The sequence below is a fragment of the Stegodyphus dumicola genome, chromosome 8 (assembly GCF_044657685.1).
Source record: "Stegodyphus dumicola isolate Sdum_Otavi_A_Nest chromosome 8, ASM4465768v1".
Classification (NCBI taxonomy): domain Eukaryota; kingdom Metazoa; phylum Arthropoda; class Arachnida; order Araneae; family Eresidae; genus Stegodyphus; species Stegodyphus dumicola.
In genome coordinates this window covers 100,889,334-100,912,271 of record NC_140775.1, presented here as the reverse complement: position 1 = coordinate 100,912,271, position 22,938 = coordinate 100,889,334, and the positions used below count along the sequence as shown (strand labels likewise).

The 22,938-nt window shown below is 34.9% G+C and overlaps 1 protein-coding gene across 4 annotated transcripts in view; it reads right to left on the bottom strand.

Annotated features, from left to right (window-relative positions):
- LOC118192690 (protein O-linked-mannose beta-1,2-N-acetylglucosaminyltransferase 1-like) overlaps window positions 1-22,938 on the bottom strand; it is a 438,475-nt gene that overhangs the window by 233,851 nt on the left and 181,686 nt on the right. For 2 of the 4 annotated variants that reach the window (XM_085822184.1, XM_085822181.1), the window contains exon 1: window positions 1,657-1,805. The exons of the other annotated variants lie outside the window; for them this stretch is intronic. The gene's annotated coding sequence lies outside the window, so the exon portion shown is untranslated. Of the gene's footprint in view, window positions 1-1,656; window positions 1,806-22,938 lie in introns of those variants that run through there. 4 annotated transcript variants of the gene reach the window in all.

Here is a 22,938-nt window from a genome sequence, read left to right as displayed (position 1 = left end):
AATACCTAGTAATATTCTAATGAACGATATTGGTTCTGTTGACGACTGGCTGTAGTAGTTCAGTTTAATACTGCATTTTTTCAGATTGTAAGGATGTTACGTATATTTCCATATAATGCTTTGCATCGCGTCATTTTTCTGCTCATAGTAATTTCTTTATATTCCCAGATTGGAAGAAAAATCATTCAAAATGCTTTTAATAAATTCTTTGCATGTAATTCCTTTGCATAGAAATGTTTACTTTATGCATGCTAAATCGGCTAATCTATGTTTTGAAAACATATCGTAGATAGTAACACTTATAATATATTATCACATCATGGGTTAATTGAATCTTGTTAAAAGTTGTCGGAACACATGACGGCAAAGACTCCAGAAGTCCAGAAATATAAACAGTCTTCGCTATTGGGGCAAGTTTTACCCAGGTATCTTTGAGCTAGATTAGCAGAAGAAGAACTGAGTAGCAAAAAGGAGCACGTGACGTGAAATATCACGTGATTTTTGTGATTTTCATAGGTACGTGAGGTCACGTAACTTACTTAGTCTGTGTTAGTAAATTACGCACTGTTAGTCAATTCTTTGTTGTTTTATTGTGAATGTTTTGATAGAAATCGTGAAACCATATTCCTAGTTTTCCATTGTATTTAAATATCTACTTAGTCTTCTAATTTATTCGCTTGTCAAGCGGTGTCACTGGGCGAAATATATGACCTTTAAATTACCTTCCATGAGAGCTGTGCATAGCTGATTCTCAGACTGCTGCCATTTGACAAAGCATAAGATCTTAAAACTATCTTTCAAGATTAATAAATGTGGTGGATTTAAATGCAGTAAACGCACTTTTTAACACATCAAAGCTTTATTTTACGTTTTCAAAACATGGATCTATTTCAATATTTTAAAATCATTCAATATATAGTTCACGAACATCCACAATTTTTTAATTTTTGTAATTAATAAAAAATATTTCTAATTCCTTACGTTACAGAACTGATAATAAAAATAAAACATAATTTTTTCTAATGTTTTTTAAAAATAGTAATATCTTTTAAAACTATAATGATGTTCACAATTTAAAATTTTTAAAAATAATTAATGGTAAACCTTTCTTTGAGGTGCTAACGAAAAAATCTAATTTAATGTCGAAATAAAGTACTTCGTGCTTGAAAAATATATTTATATTTGTTTAAATTAAGTAATATAATGCTCGAGAGTAAATATTTTACCTGAAATATTCATTTTCTGTATATGAAAAATCAATTAATCGATTCCATCCTGATTGTTCCAATTACGTACCTGAAGTTCTGTTGTGCCTCATCGCAATAAAAATCCTATCTTTGAAAATATAAATAAACATACAAAATTGGTGGAAAATTAATTAAATTAAGCAGCCTTCTCAATGTTGGCCTTGTTTATAACAGCAAAGATTTTTGAAAACTTAGAAACTTAGCAAAACAAAACAATTTTTTAAAGTTATAAAAATGCAATGTAGAAAAATAAAGTGATTCTAAAAATAACATTACTGAAAAGAAAAACGCTTGAAATCCACAAATTCTTTCATTTTCTGTTATGTGGTGACTTAATAAATACTTTTTCAAAATCCCACAGACAAGGAGAGCCTGTAACAAGGTGTACCAAAGAGAAAAATTCTCTTACCTTTCTTGGTAGCCGGTCTTTTCTGCAACAAAGCAAATTAATTCTCGATACTCCACGATCGAAAACTTCCCGGACTTTTGAACTTCGACAAAACAAACTACCGCTCGGTTTCCCCCAAAACTTTTTTTCCAGCTTTGCGATCGGAAACAAACTTCGCCGCTATCAGCCAGAGTGAGGAAAACTCGAAGCTCAGGTGGCATATCAGCGCCCCCTCGCGGCCGTCGTGTAATGACGCGTGATATCTTTTGGATACCGCCGCCATATTGTGTCAGTCGGCCAAGCGGAACCCGGTTGAGTGCTGCAAACACCTGCGGCCGAACTCTCGGTTTCCGCGGGGAGTGAAAAAAGAGAAAATCCAAGAGATATAAATTGTGTAACCTTTTAAGGTCATTCATAAAACCAGGGGTGGGGAAGACCGATGCGGTTTTTCTTCTTCTTCAGGATCCGGGAGTATTACTTTTCTACGGAAGGCCGGATAATTAGTCACGGACTGACACTTTACGAAATCAGCTGGGAGACTCTTTAGGTGATAAAGAATTTAATGAAGCGGCAGCAAGAATAGCCAACAACTCATTCATACTGGGAATCGAGAACATAACAAACGCCGTCGTTCAAAATTTACTAGTTAACTTTATGAAACTAAATGTAGACAACTGAAGCAAAAGGAAAAATCTTTTGTGAAGTCCTTAGAAATATATACATTTTTACATTTGAAGCTGATCGTAGCAGATAAATTCACAAAAGATGAAATTTTTGGACAACGGGCGAAACAGAATTCTTACAACTTCGATATTTTTAAAAGCAACAATTATAAAGTAACTTCAATTCGTTGTAAATTTTTATTGCAACGACATACACTCTTTTGCAAAAAAATCGAAGCACCATGAAGAAAGTGGTTGTTTTTGATGAAATTGAATATGTGTATAGCTCATACACAGATAATAAAATGGTTATTTATTTATTTATTATTATTCCGCCTGCTTCACCCCTCAATGGGCACTACAGGTCAATCATGTTATTCTGATCGTTGCTACAGCAACTTACTTTGGTTGTTTATCTTTTCAAACTTATTATAGATAAACAGATTTAACAATAGTTATTACTTTTGTTGGGTGCTCCAACTTACAATTTTTTGGGAATGTTAGTGTAAAATTAGCAAAAAGGGTTAGGTAGCTTAGAGATATTTACATATATACATGAGTTGTGGCTTGCTGCCTTTACATTTCGTCAGGTGCTTAGACCTGGTTATCTGCTATGATTATGTTTCTCTTAGAATGCACATACTCTATAATAGTTCTGACGCCTCGCTGTCCGTAGTAATCCTGAAGAAGATCTTTGAGGCTATGTGATCCCTGAAGCTGAGGAAGGAAGGCTCTGATGGGAGAAGTGAGTGGAGAGTCGTGGATGTAATGTGAAAAGTCTGCTGAAGAAGCTGAAGCACCGCAGACGCATTTTACGTTTTGATGGCAGAACCTGCTGAAGTACGCGGGAAATCTTTCGTGATTTGTGAAAGCTTGTTGTAGTTAGAAATCTGTTTTCAGCCTTTTGGTGGAAACCAAAAGGCTGAAGATGGAGTAGGTGGAGGGAAAAGATGGAGTAGGTGTGTCGACAAGAGTTTTTTTTTTTTTTTTTTTTTTTCCCGAGTCGTCCCAGTGAGCTTGCTAGATGGACATGAAGGCGCAGAAGATCTTGTGTTTGGCAGCGACTATGGAAAGTGGTATCTCTGAGTCTATGAAGGGGTGACTTGTGGCTTCTTTAGCTAAAGAGTCGGCCCTTTCGTTACCTTGGGTACCTTGATGACTACGTACCCAGTATAGAGACACTTGCCTGGAAGAAGAAGACAGGGTAATAAGCACTTCTTTTAATGAAGAGATGTGGAAGGTTTGTGTGAAAAATCAAGGTCATTGTACCTGTTAAGAACTCATAGTGACCCAATGAGTGTTCAAATTAGTAGTTGGTCGAACCACCCCTGGCGGCAATGCATGCTTGAATTGGTCGAGACAAGGAGTGGTAATGTCATCCTCGACACATTCTGCCAGGCATTTATCAGTTGTCGCTCGAGATCTACGATATTTTGTGGTGCCCGAATCTAGCGGCTCACCATGTCGCAGACATGCTCGATTGGTGAAAGGTCTAGTGACTTTGCTGGCCAACGAAGAGTATCAACCGCACGGAGACAGTCCAGAGAAAAGCGAGCGGTATGTGGCCTGGCATTATCTTGCTGGAAAATGACCTCAGGATAACGTGCCATGAATAGTAATGCAACCAGCCGCAGGATGGTATCAACATATCGTTGAGCTGTTACAGATATACCGAGGATGACTAAAGATGACCTGCTATAATAACAAACAGCGCCCCACACCATCACACCAGGGGTTATGGCTATATGCCTTTGTAAAACAAAGGCTGATTGAGACCGTTGGCCTCGTCCTCTCTACACATCTGCTTTAAGAATGGTGTGGTGGTGTGTGGTGTATTTAATTACGGCAAAGCACACTGGGGCTATCTGCCTAAGGGGAGGGATGCCTTCGTTGAGGACTTTCTAAGGGAAACTGGCTCGTATACACGTTACACATGGGGAAAACCACGAAAACACCCATGCAGCCAGCCCGTTCGCGGGATTCGAACCTCGGACCGAACTACCAGTGTTCAGCGACTTTACCGCTCGGCCGCTGGTGGGCCTGCTTTAAGAATGAAGCGGGATTCATCGCTGAACACTATACGATGCCAGTCTGATGGCAGCCATGAGGATTCGGCTGCGACTCCACTCCAGACGACTCCGCCGATGTTGTGGGGTCAAAGTGAAATGTCTCAAAATCCTCTGTGAGCGTAACCCCACCTCAGACAAGTACCGTGAGATGGTGGACGGTACCACAGGAGGTATAGACATGGCTGTAGAGCGTTGAATAGCCGACAATGATACCGTTGGGACGGTTCGGGCCTGGCGAACAATGATCCTGTCATGCCTCGCATTTGTGATCCTTGTTCTTCCAGAGCCTTCATTTCGTCGGCAATTTCCTTGTAGTAACCATTGCTGCCAACATCATTGCACAGCAGTGTCTGTACGCTGCAGGTAGCGGTTTATTGCTCGGTATGACCACCCAGCTTCACGCAAACCTACAATGCGACCACGTTCGAAGTTGTTTAGTTGTCTTTAAGGTCTTCGATATCATCGTAATGGCATCTTTAGTTGCTTCTTTACGGAATTATAATGGCAGCAACAAAAAAAGATAAATTTTTCGCCTCTGTTACTGGTTTTATACTTTGCGAATTGCTCACTAGAAATGCGCGCTATGATCGCAGTTCCCGCTCATTTGCTTTAAAACTTTGATCATTTGCATGTTCGATCAAGATGTTTTTGCCTACCAATTTTCGTCAAGCTAGCAAAAGTCCTTGGCGTTTCGATTTTTTTGCAAAAGAGTGTATAAGGAATTTCTTTTATCTGTTAGTCTTAGAACAGATGAGAGAATATACGGATAATAAAAACTCCTTTCACTGCCATCACCACCAAAGGTGGTGATGGCAGCAAGTAATAAAGTAAGCAATACGGGCAGCAAGTAATGCGGGCAACAGCTATAAAGATCTATTAACACATTGTACAACAGAAATACAAATTAAGATTAAAATTGGGAATCTGTTACGTTGGAATTTTTTGCTTGGTTAATAATGTACAATAAAAACATAATATAGTGAACCTTTCTTCTCCAAGGTGAGTCTTATATAGTCGTTTGAGAGAGATGATGCTCAGTATTGATCTTTATTTATGTTCTGAAAAATACTGGTCACAGGAAAAGTGATCGCCTTAGGGAAGTGGTTGCCATGAGATCGTTCAGTATATTTAAAAAACAAAATTCAAAACAACGAACAAAATGGAGATCAGACGTAATGAATATCGTCGAGTTATTACTCTAATAATAATCAAATTATTAAATTACACAAGCACAGGTAAAAGTTAAGCTATTTGAAAAAATTCTCCATTAAAAAGAATAAAACATTGAAATGTTTCAGATTTTTAAAGGTCACCCCAAAGGATTTGTTAAAGTTTTTTGCGCTCTCGCTGAGCTCGCAGTCTACAAGTCTGCTCTTGACTCTCTCCTGTTAAGTATTTATTTCCATTTCCTGTATGTCCATTTCTTTCTTTCTTTCTTTTTTTTATACTTTTATTACTAAGCTTCGTTTTCTTCGAACTTACGCCACATACACTTATAAGGTACTTCTCCTGCCTTCTTAGCATGGCTTAGTCGTGTAATGGTCAGCACGCTCGGCGCGTATTCGAAACGTCAGAGGTTCGAGTCCCGGCGATGGCATTGCTTGTTTTTCACGTCTCTCAGCATAAAAAATTCCAATGTCTCTACAGTGGCCCCCGAACTAAAAAAAAATAGTGGATGACGATTCTCCACCACCAGGATTTGGCGATTGTGTCCTCTAATGCCCAGTCGTCCTTTAAAAGGAGGAGTGTATAAGGTATTTCTTCCGCCTTCTTAGCATGCAACATTCGTGGTGTAGTGGTCAGCACACTCGGCGCGTATTCGAAAGGCCCGTGGTTCGAGTCCCGGTGAGGGAATTGCTCATTTTTCATGTCTCCTGCTTCGAAATAACCTAATGTCTCTACACACTTCAACAGCAAAATCACAAAATTTTCAAAAGTTGCATAATAACATATGTTTAGAGTTCCCCATGCAGTATTCAGTGTTGGCATATATTTTTACATTTTTTTCAGTCTTTTCTGAGTTCATTATATCAGTACTCAGTTTTCTAAGTATAATGGCTAATAAACAAACAAAAAAGGGAAGGAAGTCTTTTGAGGAAACTATTTCATAATTGTTTACATTTTTCAACAATAGATGGCTCTAAGGCAGCTTAACTTCCTTTTTTTCATTGCTATCGCCTAAGCATAGTTTTCTATTTCTTCATTTGCATTTTTGCAGCTGAAGAAAGAAGTTCTGCATTTAAACCTTCAAAATCAGTCCTGGAAATTTATGATCAGTACGCTGATGCTGTTGCCTTAGCTCCTGCAATAAACGTCTTCGAGCTCATATCATTAGCCAAGAAGGAACTGAATCTGCAGAAGTAAGTTAGAGTTTGGAGATTACGTACCACGATAATCGTGATACCGTGAGACTAGAGAGACACATTTTAATGCATTATTCCTGCCGTTGACTACAAGAAAGGGAGAACAAAGCTGCTTACCTCAGAAAATATCCAGAAACCTAAATCTCCTTTAAAGACTCAAAACAAATGCAAATCAAAATTATAATTTAAACTAGTGGTAACCTTTAATTCCCCATCTGTATTATAAAAATCGTGTAATAACTTTACTGGACTGTGACATTTCTAGATAAATCCAATCTTGCATGGCTTGCGTAATGCTGATGATGTAACTAATTCGGAACGTTGGAAGCTCACAGTTTCGAGAACTGAAACCTTTCTAACCTAAACCAAAACCTTCTCTTGATAAGCCTTTATATTGGATAATTGCACACTTTTAGCTTCAGCTCTCCTGCAGTCAAGATACTACTTCGTTCCGTTTCCCTTGTCTTGCTGCTAACTAAGCCATTATCTAAAATGTGATACTCTGTATAAAATTGTTTTTTTTTATTGCGCCCGTGATCATGTGTGATGAAAAATATATTTTTTGATAATTAGTTCGTATCCAACAATAAAGGTTATACTCAATTCGGCTACGTCTGTCTACAAATCTTTCCTTCGAGTATCATCTTTCTAACTACGGAGTAAAGTCTCTCCAGGATATAATGCAGAAAACCATCGTCAACCATTTGCAGCTTACTCCAAGCCATCTTCTTACGTATATATATATATATAATTTAAAGTAAAGTAGAAAGAACAAACGATAAAAGACCTATGTGGTCAAAAATTTTGCGTGTTGTGCTGCAAAATTAAGGAAATTAGAAGATAAATTTTAGTAAGCACGCTAAAAAAGTTGCTAAAAAACTGTGGCTCCGCGAAAACTTCAATATAAGCAAATTTAGTTGCAATGAAATGTGTTAAAAGAGAAATATACAACATTTGAATATATACAAGTAAAAATTAACTAAAATAGTAAGCTATATGTTAAACTAATTAAGTATATTTAAAACATAGTAAAAGTACTAATCAATTGATCGAGGTAAAAATAAAAATAAAATAAAAATTAAGAAGCGGTAAATGGCTTATTAGCCCAATTCGAAGTTCATTTTGGCACGTCAGGGGAAATTTTTTCATTGAATTTCGAACTAAGCTAACTCCATCACGCGTTTCGCTGAAACTGTACGCGACAAATCTTTCAATGAATTAAATACTATGTCAAAAACTTTAGTCTCAATTCTCTGTTCCAATTTTCCGACGTGTCCGCTTACATTAACACATTATATATAAGTTAAAGGAAAATTCCTAGTTCGTACGCTAAAATGTTGCTTAGATACTGTGGTTCCGTGAAAATATTAGCATAAGTAAAATAAGGTGTAACGAAATGTGTAATAAAAATAAAATAAACAATATAAACACTTGAATATTTACAAATAAAATTCAATACTAATTGCAAGCAATATGCTAATCATACATAATGACCACATAGGTCTTTTATCGTTTGTTCTTTTTACTTTAATTATATACATATAATATATATATTTGAGATATAATAAAACAATGGCTACTTTAAGAAAAATTGGCGTTAATTGAGATTGATTGACTATTCTAAATTTGATGTTCTCCCCCTAAGTTGATTTTTTCTCCCAAATTCGAGATTTTTGAAAGTTACATAACGCTGCTTGCAAAGGGAACTAAAACCTAAAATTAACCAAGCGTAGCTTAGTTGTACATAGCCACCTACCTAATATAAATAGCTACTAACTGCGTAGTAAAGGGTAGAGAAAGTCATCAACATCGGCATTTCAAGTGTGGCTGGGCTGCCTCCTATAGATTAGTTTTTGAGAGGGAGGCCGAAATAGCTACGATAAGAAATTTTAATACGGATACGGTCCAATGGGATCTTAATTTGATCCTCAAGGATAATGATACCTGTAATGTAACATCATTAAGTCACCCAGCGACTACTGACTTTTCAAATGATATTAAAATGCAGTATACTACCCAAAAGAGAAATAATGTCTTGTTGTATATACAGATGGATCGAAAACTGAAAAAGGCATAGGCAATGCATTCTGCTCATTGGAAAAGAAAGAAGTAATATATAGTTGGAACAGAAGGCTAAATGAAAGTAACAATTTTTCGAGCTCAGCAGCAATTAGCTATGCAAGTAATAACATTAAAAAAAGTTATGATTTACAGTGATTCTGCATCTAGCTTAGAAACCATTAAGGGACTGAAAAGTAAAGGCCAACAACTTTAAAATAATAGCAAAATTTCGCTAAGGCTTCATCAAAATAAATATATCAAATACTTTTCTCAGTTCAATCGCACACAGGATTACAAGAAACTGAGACGGCAGATCAGTTGGCTGAATTGGAAGCAAATTATGTAAACTTAGAGAGAAAACTTATTAGTAAACTAATTAGAAACATCTCCTATTCCACTGCTAAAGAACAAAGCAAAAAATAAAATAACACAGGGATGGCAATACAGATAGAATAACATAGCAACGGGAAGACAAACTCATAGGTTTTCCCAGAAGGTGAACTTACAACTTAAGCGTATAATAGCCTTGCAACACAATTCTTTGCTGGTCAATGGCCATTTCCAAATTATTTTTTAAAAAAATCAGCTAGGAGATTTAGAAAACTCTCAGTGTGGTAAGGTCGGCGACCCCGATCATTTTGTATTCAACTGCAGGTTATCAACCAATAGTCATCTTTGATCACCGACAGACAAATTTTGGCAACAATGGGCAGACAAACTCATTTAAAGTGGCAAACTTAAAAGAGAACTAAATGAAATTATTGACTATTATGCAGCTCAGTATGCCTCGGTTAACAGACGCTATAATATGGAAATATAGTAGAATGGAAAAGGCAACACCTTAGATTGAGCTCTAAAATGTATCAGAATTTATGATACAAGGATATTTTAGGTTTTATGGTTTATGTATGAATATTATCGTGGACTTATATATAATCGACCTATGTATCTAGGATATATGAGGAGCTTATGATTATTCTGGACATACGTATCATGGTTAGAATCATAAACTTATGTAGCATGGATTTAAAGCTATGCAATTACGTATATATGATGTATATAATATATGAATGCATATATTTCTGAAATTGTAATAAATGCCATCTGAACTGTTATCCTTTCTCTTTGAGGGGTCTAGCTAGTTTCATTTATAAGGTATTTCTCCCGCCTTTTTAGCGACCCTTCAAGGTGTAGTGGCCTGCACGCTCTACGCGTAATTAAGAGGCCCGAGGTTCGATTCCCGGCGAAGGCGTTGCATATTTTTCATCTTGCCCGTTTCCAAAAAAGTACCTAATGTCGCTACACATTTCGTATCTATCAGGATGACTAAACACTGAAAGACTTTTTATAGGAAACATCAGGAGAGTGGTCCTCTTTGATGTCAAAGCAAAGCAAAAAGCAGTCCCGTATACAAAATTTCAACGCTCTACGGCTAATCATTTTTGAGTTTTGAGAGATACATACTTACATATGTATGAACAGTTGTCAAGGAAAAAAAATCGGTTTTGAATCCATTTTACAATTCGTACTGTCCGTACGTACAGATGTCAAGCATAAAATTGTCAAAATAGATTCAGGAATGATCAAAAGAGATTTTTCTGTTGAAATCTGAAACTGAAAATGCGATTACAGTACTTCCTTTACAACGAGCAAGGAAGCAAAAGCTACTTTTATTCAAATTTTAGTATTTATCAACATTTTTTATTCTTGTAAAGTGTGTATAAATTAATGTAAAATATCGTTAATTAAAGTGCAGAGACATACATGTAGTGGTGTATCTACAGGGGGGCAAGGGAAGAATTTGTCCGCGGGCTCTGCTTCCAGTGGGGGCCAAACTGATGTTACGAATTTTTAGAATGAAATGTTTTCCACTCTTGGCAAACAGGAAGGGGGGGGGCGAGATCTTTAGTTTTTCCAGGGCGCTGAAAAATCCTCGGTACAGCTCTACTTGCATGTGAGGAAACACACACACATATGTGTTGAAAATTTGGGTCTGACATTGAACAAGACAAGGATAGATCTGGATGGCTTCACACAATGAAGTTTCAGTAATAGCCGATTGATAAAGCTCTTTATTTTTGGTATTACAATTGGTGAAGTAAGCACATATATCAGCTGAAAGAATGCAAGATGCCAACTAAAACACTTTCACAAACAGGTTTCACATATTGTAATGTGTATTCTTTGCTAACATAAAATACATGCGACGTTGAAAAGACTGTTTAGTGAATTATCATCGAGTCATTTAAAGTATTATGAAATCATAAGAAGGATGTATGGAATCCTTTATTAATTCAAATAAAGTTTAACAGTCGATACCAGTTCTTGCTTTTAGAAGCCAAAACTTTTGGCTTAAAAGGTAATCGATAAACTTAAAATTGATGAAAATACAGACAGTCGCAGTTTAACTATCGCGTAAGCTGGCTCCAAAGTTGGAGTAAACAAGCCTAATGTCAAGAATAACTCAACGCAGCACATTTCGAATCACTAGAGAATTAAAGTTAGCAACGTGGCCTTCAAGCAGACAGAACACGCTGATTTCAACCTCCAAAACCTTCCTTTAAATAATTCTATCTTTCTATCTAATTTGAATATCACGCGTGCTGGAAATTTGCGTTCTGGCTGGAAAATGAAATCAGGCTTGATAAGAAAGTCAATTAACTTACAATAACGTGTTAAAAACTAAAATGAATCCTTTAGTATAACTGGAGAGAAAGAAAGAAGCGTTATGTTAATAGAAAAACGAAAAACTCAGAAAAGAATATTAAATAATTAATAATGGTTAAATAACTATATTTTTAGGCAAAAGGGCATGGTACCGCTTCATTACTGTTGGTTTGGCTAAAATTTCGATTTATTTGTAATTGGATAAAAGATGTTACTTTCACTTTTACTGCTACTTAATTATGCACGTCTTTAGAATTTAAGGGATTAATTTCGAAATGATGCATGTCCGAAAAGCTTTATTACAAACATTTTATTTTTCAGATAAAAAGAGAAGAAATGAAAGAGGAGACTTAGGGAGCTATTACAAATTAAAATTACAATTTTACCTTACACACCACACACACACACACACACACATATATATATATAAACATATAATGCAAAATAAAAAAATAAGTACGTTTAAATGAATTTCAGTTCGGAATAAATTCATTTAAACGTACTTATTTTTTTTAACTGAATACTCAGTTCGGAATAAACCACATGCAAAAAGTTAAAAACAGAGGAACAGTAGCAAACCTCACGAAATAAGTAGGCAAAACATGACAAAACCAAAGATTAAAAATGGTATTTACATCTTTTGCGGCATCCTAATCAGAAAGTTGATGCAGTAAGAGAAGTAAATAAATAAAACGTCCTGTTTCTCAGCTGACAAAGACACAAATTAAAACTAAAACTTTAAAAATATCCGTAGAAAAACGATCAATATAATCGGTATCTTTATCAGGCCAAACCCTTAGAGCCAAAGTAAGCAGTGCAAAATTTGTAGCCTCAAAACCAGGCAAATTTTTAAAAACAAATGCGAAATGATACACAAATTAAAAAAAAAAAAAAAAAAAAAAAAAACTGAGCAGATCGAGTCCAAAAACAAAGCTTGCAAAAATAACAATCCAACACTTAAAAACAGACCCAATTTTTTAAATTTAAAATTGGAAAAACAAACTAAACGCAAATTTCGAAAACAATTAAGCCGGGTTAAAAAATAAAAGCATTAAAAAGTTAAAAAGCTTAAAAATTTAATTAAAATATTTAAATTTTCATAAACCGAGTCCAAAAACATGTAAAAAAATCCAACATATGTAAAAATAAAATAAAAATAAAAATTTGATATAAAAATTTAAAAAAAATATGCATATACATAATTGTAAAGAAGAAGTAATTTCAATAGCTATTGCTTAAAAGCGCATTTGATACTGTAGTTCCTGAGTAAAATATTTACACCATGTAAAAACACTTATGCAATACTAAAGAAGTCAAAGTTATCGCGTAAAAACTTAATTTAAAAATTACAAAACGAGATAATTTAAAAATAAAAGAGTGATGAGAAAAAACTATTACATTTTAAATCAAAATTTAAATTTTTAAATGTTGAACGCAAATATTTAAAAACATTTCAAATACACAGAAAAAATGTACACAGAATTGCAATAAATGGTAAATTAGTCCAATCCGAGGTTTCATCTGGACTTATCAAGGGAAAAGCGTCTCAAAACTCGAATTCAGCTAATACCGTTAGCGCGTTTTGTCAAACAAAGATCATTGAGACTGAAAGCGGAATTTCATTAATAGAACAATTAAATTAAATTATCTTAAGATAATAAGTCTCAATGGTTTTGTTTCTTTTCCTGACGCGAAAATTGTAAATGTAAAACTTACTATTTAAGCAAGTAAAAACTATACAAGAAAGCCTAGTTAGGCAAATGTACAATTAAAATGAATAACTAAAAAGTTATTAGTCAAAAATTAGATAATTTTAAGGGAGATACCTAAGAGCATGAAGAATATAAACTTTTAAGAAAGAAGAATTGTAAGAAACATAATAATTACGCCTCAAAATGGTCCTTCTAAGACCCAAGTTAATATACTTGCCAAAAGTAAAATTGCAATACCATGAAAGAATGCGCGTAGCCAATATCATGAAGCTATTAATTGGTTTCTTGAGATATTTGTTGTCAAGCCAATTCCGTTACAGCTTTCGGTTTCTCTATGGTATACGCCTGCGGTACCCTGTGCACCACACATCCGATGGCAGCTCACACATGCTCGATGGGAGTGAGATAGGATGAGGCTGCCGACCAGGGAAGGATGTCAGTTGCATTGAGTCTCTTCAGAGTGTGACTTGTGACAAGAGGTGGGCATTGTCCTGCTGGAATAACGTGTCAGGAGTACAAGTGGCCGAGCCACAGGCGTAAAAACTTGTGTTTACCGGCCGGATGTTAAATTGCTGGTAATGTGCACAGGGGTTATCCGCTGTCCGAACATGATACCACAACAAACCATGAAGCCTGGGGTCGGTGTGACAATCGACGATACGGGCTGGCAAGAAACATTCTCCGGGAAGCTGTCAACCATGTCCATGACCGTCCTTCTTCCATAAACAAAATCGGGATTCGTCTGAAAGCAATACGGGATGCCATTCGTTCCTGCATTGACAATTACGTTGGTTCCAAGCCAGACGGGCTGCCCTGTGTGGAGTAGTTAAGGGAACCCCAATGCCTGGCCGCTGCGCGCGCACCCCTGCCTCATACAACCTGTTACGGATGGTTTGGCAGGAGCCAGATGACCCTTTTAATAATGGCAAGTAGGTTGGAATTTTATCCACCGTAACAAAAAGGTACCCACGTATAATTCGCCGAATTTGTCTTATCAGTGAGATCTAGTGTGCACCTAGATGATCCACTGCCTCTTTGCCATGTTCTCAAATGGTCCTGCGTCCATTGTGCCATACATCTCTGAAATGTACTTAACGTCCCATCCGACACGATTGGCAATTGCGCGCATCGACAAACTGAGCTCCTGCAGTTCTATGATACATTCTCGTTCCTCAACTGATAACTGCTGGTATTCAGCTTGCTGATGCTTGGAGGCATTTTTTACTATTCTCCGGCAGTTCCGTTACAACAATCTGTCATTGTCAGCATCTACAGATCCAGCCAGCTACTAGCTTTTACAGCCAGAAACTGGGTATCTTGTGCCCAGATGCGTACGCGAATTTAATCATTTGCATATGTTTCTGACACCTACCGATCCTGTTATGTTCACATCGATACGCGCATTCTTTCATGGTGTTGCAATTTCAATTTTGATGAGTGTATATACATACACATACACACACACATAAAGGTTGAATTAGGTTTAGGTTAATTAATTAAGACTAAGATAAGAGATGCCTACGTGGAGGACTTTGTAAGGAAAACTGTTCAGATTCACATTAAAAATAAGAAAACAAAGACATCTTCTACGCTGTGAACCCGTTCACCGGGCTATGATTCTAAATCGAACGACCATTGTTCTGTGATCTTATCCGTTTGGTCACCGGTGGGCTATGTATGCATATAACAGAAATACATCTAACATCTACTTGTAGTAAGCCATTCTTTTCCACTTTGAGAAACTACAAAAAGAAAATATTCATTCTTTTCATCTCAATACACATTTTATTTCTATTTAACAATAAGTCAAAATAAATTCAAAATGTGCTGTACATGGCTGGAAAATATCTGCATGATAATAATAATAAACATGAGTCGAAATAGCAAATGAAATTGAACTCATAAATTATCTCCTTCTTTTCTTTGTCATTACATAAGGAATTTTCTTCTTGATCGCTTCGGGCTCTCGTATTGTAATTGATAGCATGGCAAACTAGCAATCCGAAAATCTGAAGTTTGAATCCTGGCTAAGCTATCGCATATTATCGCATAAGCTTCTGCATATTTCTGCTTCGGAAAGCCTAACATACTTTTAGTGGCTCTCTTCTAAAAATATGGGGAACGATAATTCGTCCTCGCCTGAATTTGATGACTGGGTTTCTTTCCTCATAGCCTCCCTAAGCGGGGAGCACATAAGAAATTTTCTTTTCCTCGCTGCGTATCTTCCTGCTGTAATTGGTAACACATCCAGGTATCAATCGAAAGGTTCGGATTTCGAATCTGTGTGAGGCATCGCTTATTTTTCCTGCTTTGAAAAGCCTAATAGTGAGTGAACTAAACAACTAAGCAAATAAAATGATTAATATTTAATTCAAGAAGTTTAATTATTTTAAATTAGGATGCATTTTTAGATAAAATAAATATGAAATGTCTCCTCTTGGTCTCTAAAAGATTGCTTGGGAGAAACGAGAGTTTCATTAAACTATCTGAGAGCTTCTGGATCATCTTCGTCGCTTGCAAATGGCAATCAAATTAATGCAAGTCCATAAACATATCCTATTCACTAAGAAGCGTAATAAAAGGTCATCTATCGAGCAAAGGAAATCTGATACCTAAAACCAACCATATGAGCCATTCCATCATCCATATAGCTTAAGAGTGACAGTAAGGGAATGGGTATCCGTAAGAATGTATCAAGGATAGACATCCGATAATTTCACTCTGCATTTTCGAATGGTCGTTTTGGAATAACAGATTTATTTTAAGTAAATCACCTATATTCGCCCTTTGAGAAAATAAGAATACGCACTTTAAAATATTAAGTATCAAAGAGAACTCTCTAGCTCTACTTGGCGCTGTATTAGCATTTTTAAAAATTTTGATTTTGAAAATCCTTTAAAGTATTTTTCAGATACTATGAAAATTTTAAAGAAAATTACTAAATCTACAAACCTGATACATTAATTTAGTGATTCGTTTTTCGATTTATGGCATACTTATCTGAAGATCTGTAATAGTAACGATAAAGTAATTCTGAATTTTTATTATTAGTGAGTATCTTGAATATTATACTAATTCTTGAACTCTCTAACTAATCTGAATTCTGCTTGATGCGGTTTATCAAGACGTTGCTTGATACATCAACATGAAAATTATCTTCAAGAGCTATTAATTTACTTAGATTTCAATAATTTCGGTTTATAAAATGCTAATATGTACTCATTTAAGAAGTTGAAAACTATATGAAAAAATTGTATTGCTTAGTTTCTGACCATTAGAGTCACGTAGAGCATAAGTTTGAATGAAATGTACTGGACGACATAGAAATATTGTTTTCATAACAGAATCGTTACAGTCTAATAAATCACTTGTCTAACTACAGATTACCACGTTTAGTGTCCTGTTGTTAGATGCACTCAGAAAGGGACCGTTGAGTTATGGAAAAGATCTCGAGTGAGACTCGTGCAATAGGAGGGATGCCTTGACGAAGGACCTGGTAAAAGTTTCGTTTATTTGATTATGGCAAAACATGCAAGGGCTAAATGATTTAAGGAAGGAATGCCTTCGTTGAAGACTTTCCAAAGAAAACTGGTTGGTATCCACATGGGTAAAACCACAAAAACGTCCATGCAGCCAGCCGATCACCTGGAATCGAACTCAGGTTTAACTATAAGTTTTCAGCGACTTTACGACTTAACCGCTGATGGGCCTGGATTTTCTGAAGGAAAATCAGTTCATATTTATGCTACAGTAGAGTAAACCCTGCAAATCACACCTAGCCGATTATTCAGTTGCCAAGAGCTGAATAGGATGAACGGACAGTGGTTCGCGTGCTATCAAAGACCAAAGATCAAGTCTTCAGATTCTGTTATGCACCCAATACAGTAAATATTTATTGTAATAATGGTAATTTACAATGCCTACGTATTATAAAATCATAGGTGTTAATCGTGCCGCCAAATGGAAAATGTTCTGAATCACTGAATTACACATTGTATGTTGTAATATAGAAAATACAAGATAATGTGCTAAGAAGGTTAGCTTAATACAAGATTAGCAGTTTCATAGAAGTAAAACCTCTTGACTCGTTCATAGCCATCTATTTAAACGGTAGATATCATAAAGATCTAAAGTAGCATTTTAATTATCTTATTTACATTATTGCAGATTAGGGAGTCATTTTAAATTAAATGAATTCTCGCCTATGTAGAGTTGCCTAGAAAATCTATAAAGCTGCAAAATAGAAGGGCAATAAAGTGAAGTTCTCGAGCAACTATCCATCTTTAGAAAATTTAAAGAAAGTATTATAAACTCAGCTTGAGCGTTTCATCCCAAAGGGAGAAGGAAGTCCCTCGACTTTACACACTGTTTCCATTCCGCTGATAAGCACTGAAGACACGTTTTATTCACCAATAAACGAATAGTAAGCCGATTGTATTTTGGATGTTTGCAGCTAACAGATAATAGCATGGATTCTGTTTGTTGTTTTAAGCAAAAAAAGAAGAAAAAATCAAAGGTTGTAATAAACGCGTTTATTAATAGTTTAAATTATAAAGAACTCCGTATTTCTCTTCCTTATCGCAAGCCTTCGTGGTTTACTTGGAAGCATGACTGGTTACCATCGGGAGGTTTTAAGTGCAAGTCCCTACAAGGGCATTATTGATTTTTTATATTTTCTGCTCCGAAATAAACTTAGTGACTCTACAAAACCTCTGTTCTATTTCTTTTAGTAATGTGTTTACTTTATGTAAATTAAAAGATGTTTAATTTATTATATATAAACTGATAATTTTTGTGGAGATTTGCATCTTTATTGTAATTAATAAAAGACATCTCTATAGCCATAATATGCTATGTAACTAGCAGAGAGTTATTTTCATAATTTTTTTAATTTTTTTTTTAAATTTTTACTTGTAAACTTTCTTTGAGATGTTAAACTGCAATTATCTTGAAACTTTAGATTGTAGTTTTCTTCCATATTTTGATGCGCTAAAACATTTAGTTTTTTATACGTTGAATTTAGAACAAATCTGAGAAAAAAACATTTTAAACAAGAAGCAATATTTGATTGTTGTCAATTTTATAAAGAATTTATATAATTTAAGAAAGAAATTATTCAGCTATTATAGGAAATAAGAAAATGAAAATTTTAAACAATGTACAATGCTAAAAAAAAAATGGGACAGTCCTATATCTCCCGATCTACTGGGCCGATTGACAAAATTCAAATTGCGTTCTTCATGTCTCGAAAGCGCGACTTAGGATATGTATTAGATTTATATATAGTACTATTCTAACATAGGTATTTTGACACAAAATCGGCTTCTTCTGAAATAACATACCATTTTTTTTACATATTTCGATTCTACGACTCAAATTACGCCTAAATATGAAATTTTGTAAAATTTGGAGCGAAATTTAAAGAGAAATTCACAAATTTATGGTGGCACTTTTTTGTCAGTTTGCGCCAAGAATAGTTCACTTGGCGAACTTCTTAATATATCGCAACCTAGTTTCCTTTCCCGTGAGAGGAAAAAAAGTCACCATCGTTCCTTTTTTCCAAATAATATTCTTTATATTATATTTTTAATTATAACTTATTATTTTAAGTAATTTTTTCTTTTTCGAATTTCATTTTAATTGTTTAAGTTGCATATTTTTTTCAAATAACTGCTTTAAAAATTTCTATTTACCTATTCGAACTGCGTAAATAAAGGTGCAGTGTTTATTTATTTTTTTTTTTTCAAATAGTTTTCTTTATATATATTTTTTGTCATAGTTATTATTTTAGGTAATTTTTAAATTCTTATACTTTTATTTTAATTGTTTGTGTTGCATTGTCTCTTCAGATAATTATTTTAAAATTTTCTGTTTATTCCTTCGAATTGAGCATTTGAAATATATTTATTAATATACATTTTCCAGAATTTGATTTTATTTATTTGAATTGCGTTTCTTTCGGAGGAATACTTTGTAACCCAGACTACGATGCGTTTGAAAACTGCATATATTAAAAGAGAAAATACAGTAAAGCAAAGTTAACACGCCTTTCAATGTTCCGTTCAGAAAAGAGATATATAAATAAGAGAGATGTATAAACGACATTTTAACTTAGGATGATTTGCATACACTGCTTAAAACAGTTTTATCATTGTGCCCATTGCTTTACACAATTTTATCCTACATTTGGTTTCTTAAAATGTTATTCATATTTTAGTCAAATATTTTATTTTTGAAATCGCAAGAATAAAATATCATAAGATTAAAAGGTTTCAAATTAAAAAAAAAAAAAAAATCAAATACTAAATTTTACGCAAAAATTTATTTTTTCTTCTCTTTTTCTTCAGGCATTCTACTTTATTCTTACTCTTTTTCTTTAGGCATTCTGCAAGTATATTAAAGCATCCAACTTTTCGAAACATTTTGGTACTTCTGACAATTATTTTAAATAAAGTTATCGCCTTCCATTTCATAAAGGCCAACAAACAGCCAAGCGGTAAAGTCGCTGAACACTGGTAGTTCACTCCGGGGTTCGAATCCCGCTAAACGGGCTGGTTGCATGGGCGTTTTCGTGGATTTTCTCATGTGTACCGTGTATGACAGCTGGTTTCCCTTAGAGAGTGCTTCACGAAGTATTTCGTTAGAGTTTTATCAGTCTTTAAAGACTAAACATTTTGAAGGTATGAGATGAAAGGAAAGACTGGTTTCATCAAGAGGTTTTGGTTTATTTAATTATGACAAAGCACACTAGGGCTATCTGCCTAAGGGAAGGGATGCCTTCGTGGAGGACTTTCTCAGGAAAACTGGCTCGTATACACGTTACACATGGGGAAAACCACGAAAACGCGCACGCAGCCAGCCCGTTCGCGGGATTCGAACCTCGGACCGAAATACCAGTGTTCAGCGACTTTACCGCTCGGCCGCTGTTTCATCAGGAGAGAAAAAAAAAACGCCTTTAGGTGACATCCACATGCAATACTGGATAAAGTCCTGAATCTTCAAATAATTCGACTGAGAAAATCATGGGATTCTCCATTTATGATACGATATGATATTCTATAACGAATTTAAATTTATACAACCATATAGACTAAAACCAGTCGCTCTTCAATTTAAGCTGCAATGATATCGTTTTTGTCTTTTCTGCTAACACAAGCTCAATTGATGGTATTTGCTGGTGTACACGTTCAAGTGTTTTCTCTTTGAACGCCTAAATTCTTTGAAGTATCCTGAAAGTATATTCAAAAGCGTCCAACGTTTTGAAACATCTTGGTATGTCTGACAGTCAAATTTCCCTGCAAATGTTTGCTTACTTTTCTCCCTAACTTTCTTCTTTTCTTCTACAGTTATTTTCAGTGCTCACACAAGAAAATTAAGATTTTTCGATTGCTAGACTTCCATAAATTTTGCATTCTTGTCAATTTTTTAAAATATCAATTACATGAATTGCGATTCAGCTGAAAACAGCTTTTCATTTTCTAGTCATTTTAACTATAAATTAAGTTTAAAGCGAAGTCCAAAGAATAAATATTTTAATTAAAATATTTTTGCTAAATGACAAAGAAATAAAACAGTCCAGAAGGGTTTATTCTGAACCACCGAGTGACCCGATTCTTATATCAGCTGAAACAATCTAAATTACATTAAAGATCATGTTTTTTTATACACGCGAGATTTTTCTATAACGCGAGATAAAGATTAGCTTCCTAAAACATTCTTTCTAAGATGATTAATGTAAAAGATTATATTTATATACATATATTTTTAAAGCTGGGACTTGAACCAACTTGTCAAACTTTTAAAGTTTAATTTGCATGGTGGTTATAATTAAAGTTCCAATTTGAAATGGTCATAAAAGGAAAACTACCGGACCAAATGTTATCAAACTTAAGAATCGTGTAAAGGAGGTTATGGGAATTTATTTTCCGCGGGAAAAAAAAAAAAAAAAAAAAAGAGTTAAAAAACCCACCACCAGGGGAAAAATGGCACTGTATACAATATTGTTAAATGAAATAAGACACGAAAACATCTGTTTAAAATGTGTTTAATATTTTGCGAAACGTGCTACGAAGCATATTATGTAGCGTTTAGCATTTTCCGAAAGCAAGTTAAATCCTGTTATTGCATTCTCAACAGCAGCTCTTAGCATATCAGGAGGAATGTTACGGACATGTCAGTGTATCACATTTTTCATTTCTGCCAAATTGTTTAGATTATCACCATAAACGAAACTTTCGAAAATAAAATATTGAAATTTGACCTTGAATTTATTGGGTTATCGAAATATTTAATTTGACTTATCTTCTAAGTCCTAGTTCCGACAACAATTCCGTCAAAAATTCCGAATTACTTAAGCTGAAGTAAAAGATTTACTATACATTCACTGTATGTTAATAAAGTAATCAGAGTGTAATAAAAATAAATTATAGAATTTACGCTGATGCAACGTTTTGTCTGACTGCACAACATGTAATGGAAGAGAAGGCTTGTAGAGATCTGTTTTTGACATGCCTCTAAGAGTAGATGTCATACTTCTTTTGTCTCTTCAATATCCAAAAACTTTCCTTTGAGAGGCAACTTTAGTTTTTGGGAAAGAAAAAAAAATCACAAGAAGACAAATTTGAAAAACATGTAGGACGATTGACTACACATACTTATTTTCGGAACACAAGCGGTTCTCCGACTGGTTATTGAATAATGAAAAGATGCATTATCATGCAATACAAAACATTTGGAATACGTTGTCTGACTGAAAACGTAAGATTAAAAGTCATCTGCTTAATTCACAGCCATTTACAAGTCAACTACTGGGGCAATTGCAGAATCGTTGTGATCCTGAGCTTGTAAGACAAACCTTATATCACTGGATTTAAACACTTCTTTAATCTTCCGAGAACGTTCCTTCTTTAGCTCATATTCCAAGAATATTAAGTGAATACAATTATTGCAAAAGAAATTGAATATTCATTTGCACTACGGCTTGGTAATTTACTAACGAGTTAACAAAACTTAAATTCTGCTTTTTGTGTCTAAGTATACAACAATATTTTAAATACTTACAAATTAAATTGGAGATTTAATTGGAGCCTCATCAGTTGCCTAGCATTTGAAGATTGTTAAATACTAATTGTTTGTTGTGAAGTCTAACCCAGGTTTGCATGGTTGGTTTTCGTAGTTTTTTAGGCTCTCTTTACAAAGGTTCTCTATGAAAGCATCTTAACCAAATAGCTCCCATGTTCTTTCTATGTTCAAATAACCAACTAACCTAGTTTAAGCGCGATTTCGAAATGAAGTTACTAGCAAAACCCGAATACTCATTAAAAATCATGTAGCTTGCCAATCGGGAGTAACATGAAAAATACGGCGCCAATAATTAAATTGCTGTTACGGTACGCTGTTTCTAAATTTAGATGGTCATTCCTTAATTAAATAGCCCACCAGCGGCCGAGCGGTAAAGAACCTGAGCACTGGTAGTTCGGTCTGAGGTTCGAATCCCGCGAACGGGCTGGCTGCATGGGCGTTTTCGTGGTTTTCCCCATGTGTAACGTGTATACGAGCCAGTTTACCTTAGAAATTCCTCCACAAAGGCATCCCTCCCTTTAGGCAGATAGCCCTCGTGTGCTTTGCCATAATTGAATAGTCCAATCCAATCCGTAATTAAATATAATTGATTTGTAACTTCTACTAGAGCTGACGGTAAAAATTGAAGTGCAAATAAATAATATCGTGTGCAATCTTGATTAATATAAAATTAAAAATTTTGCATAGA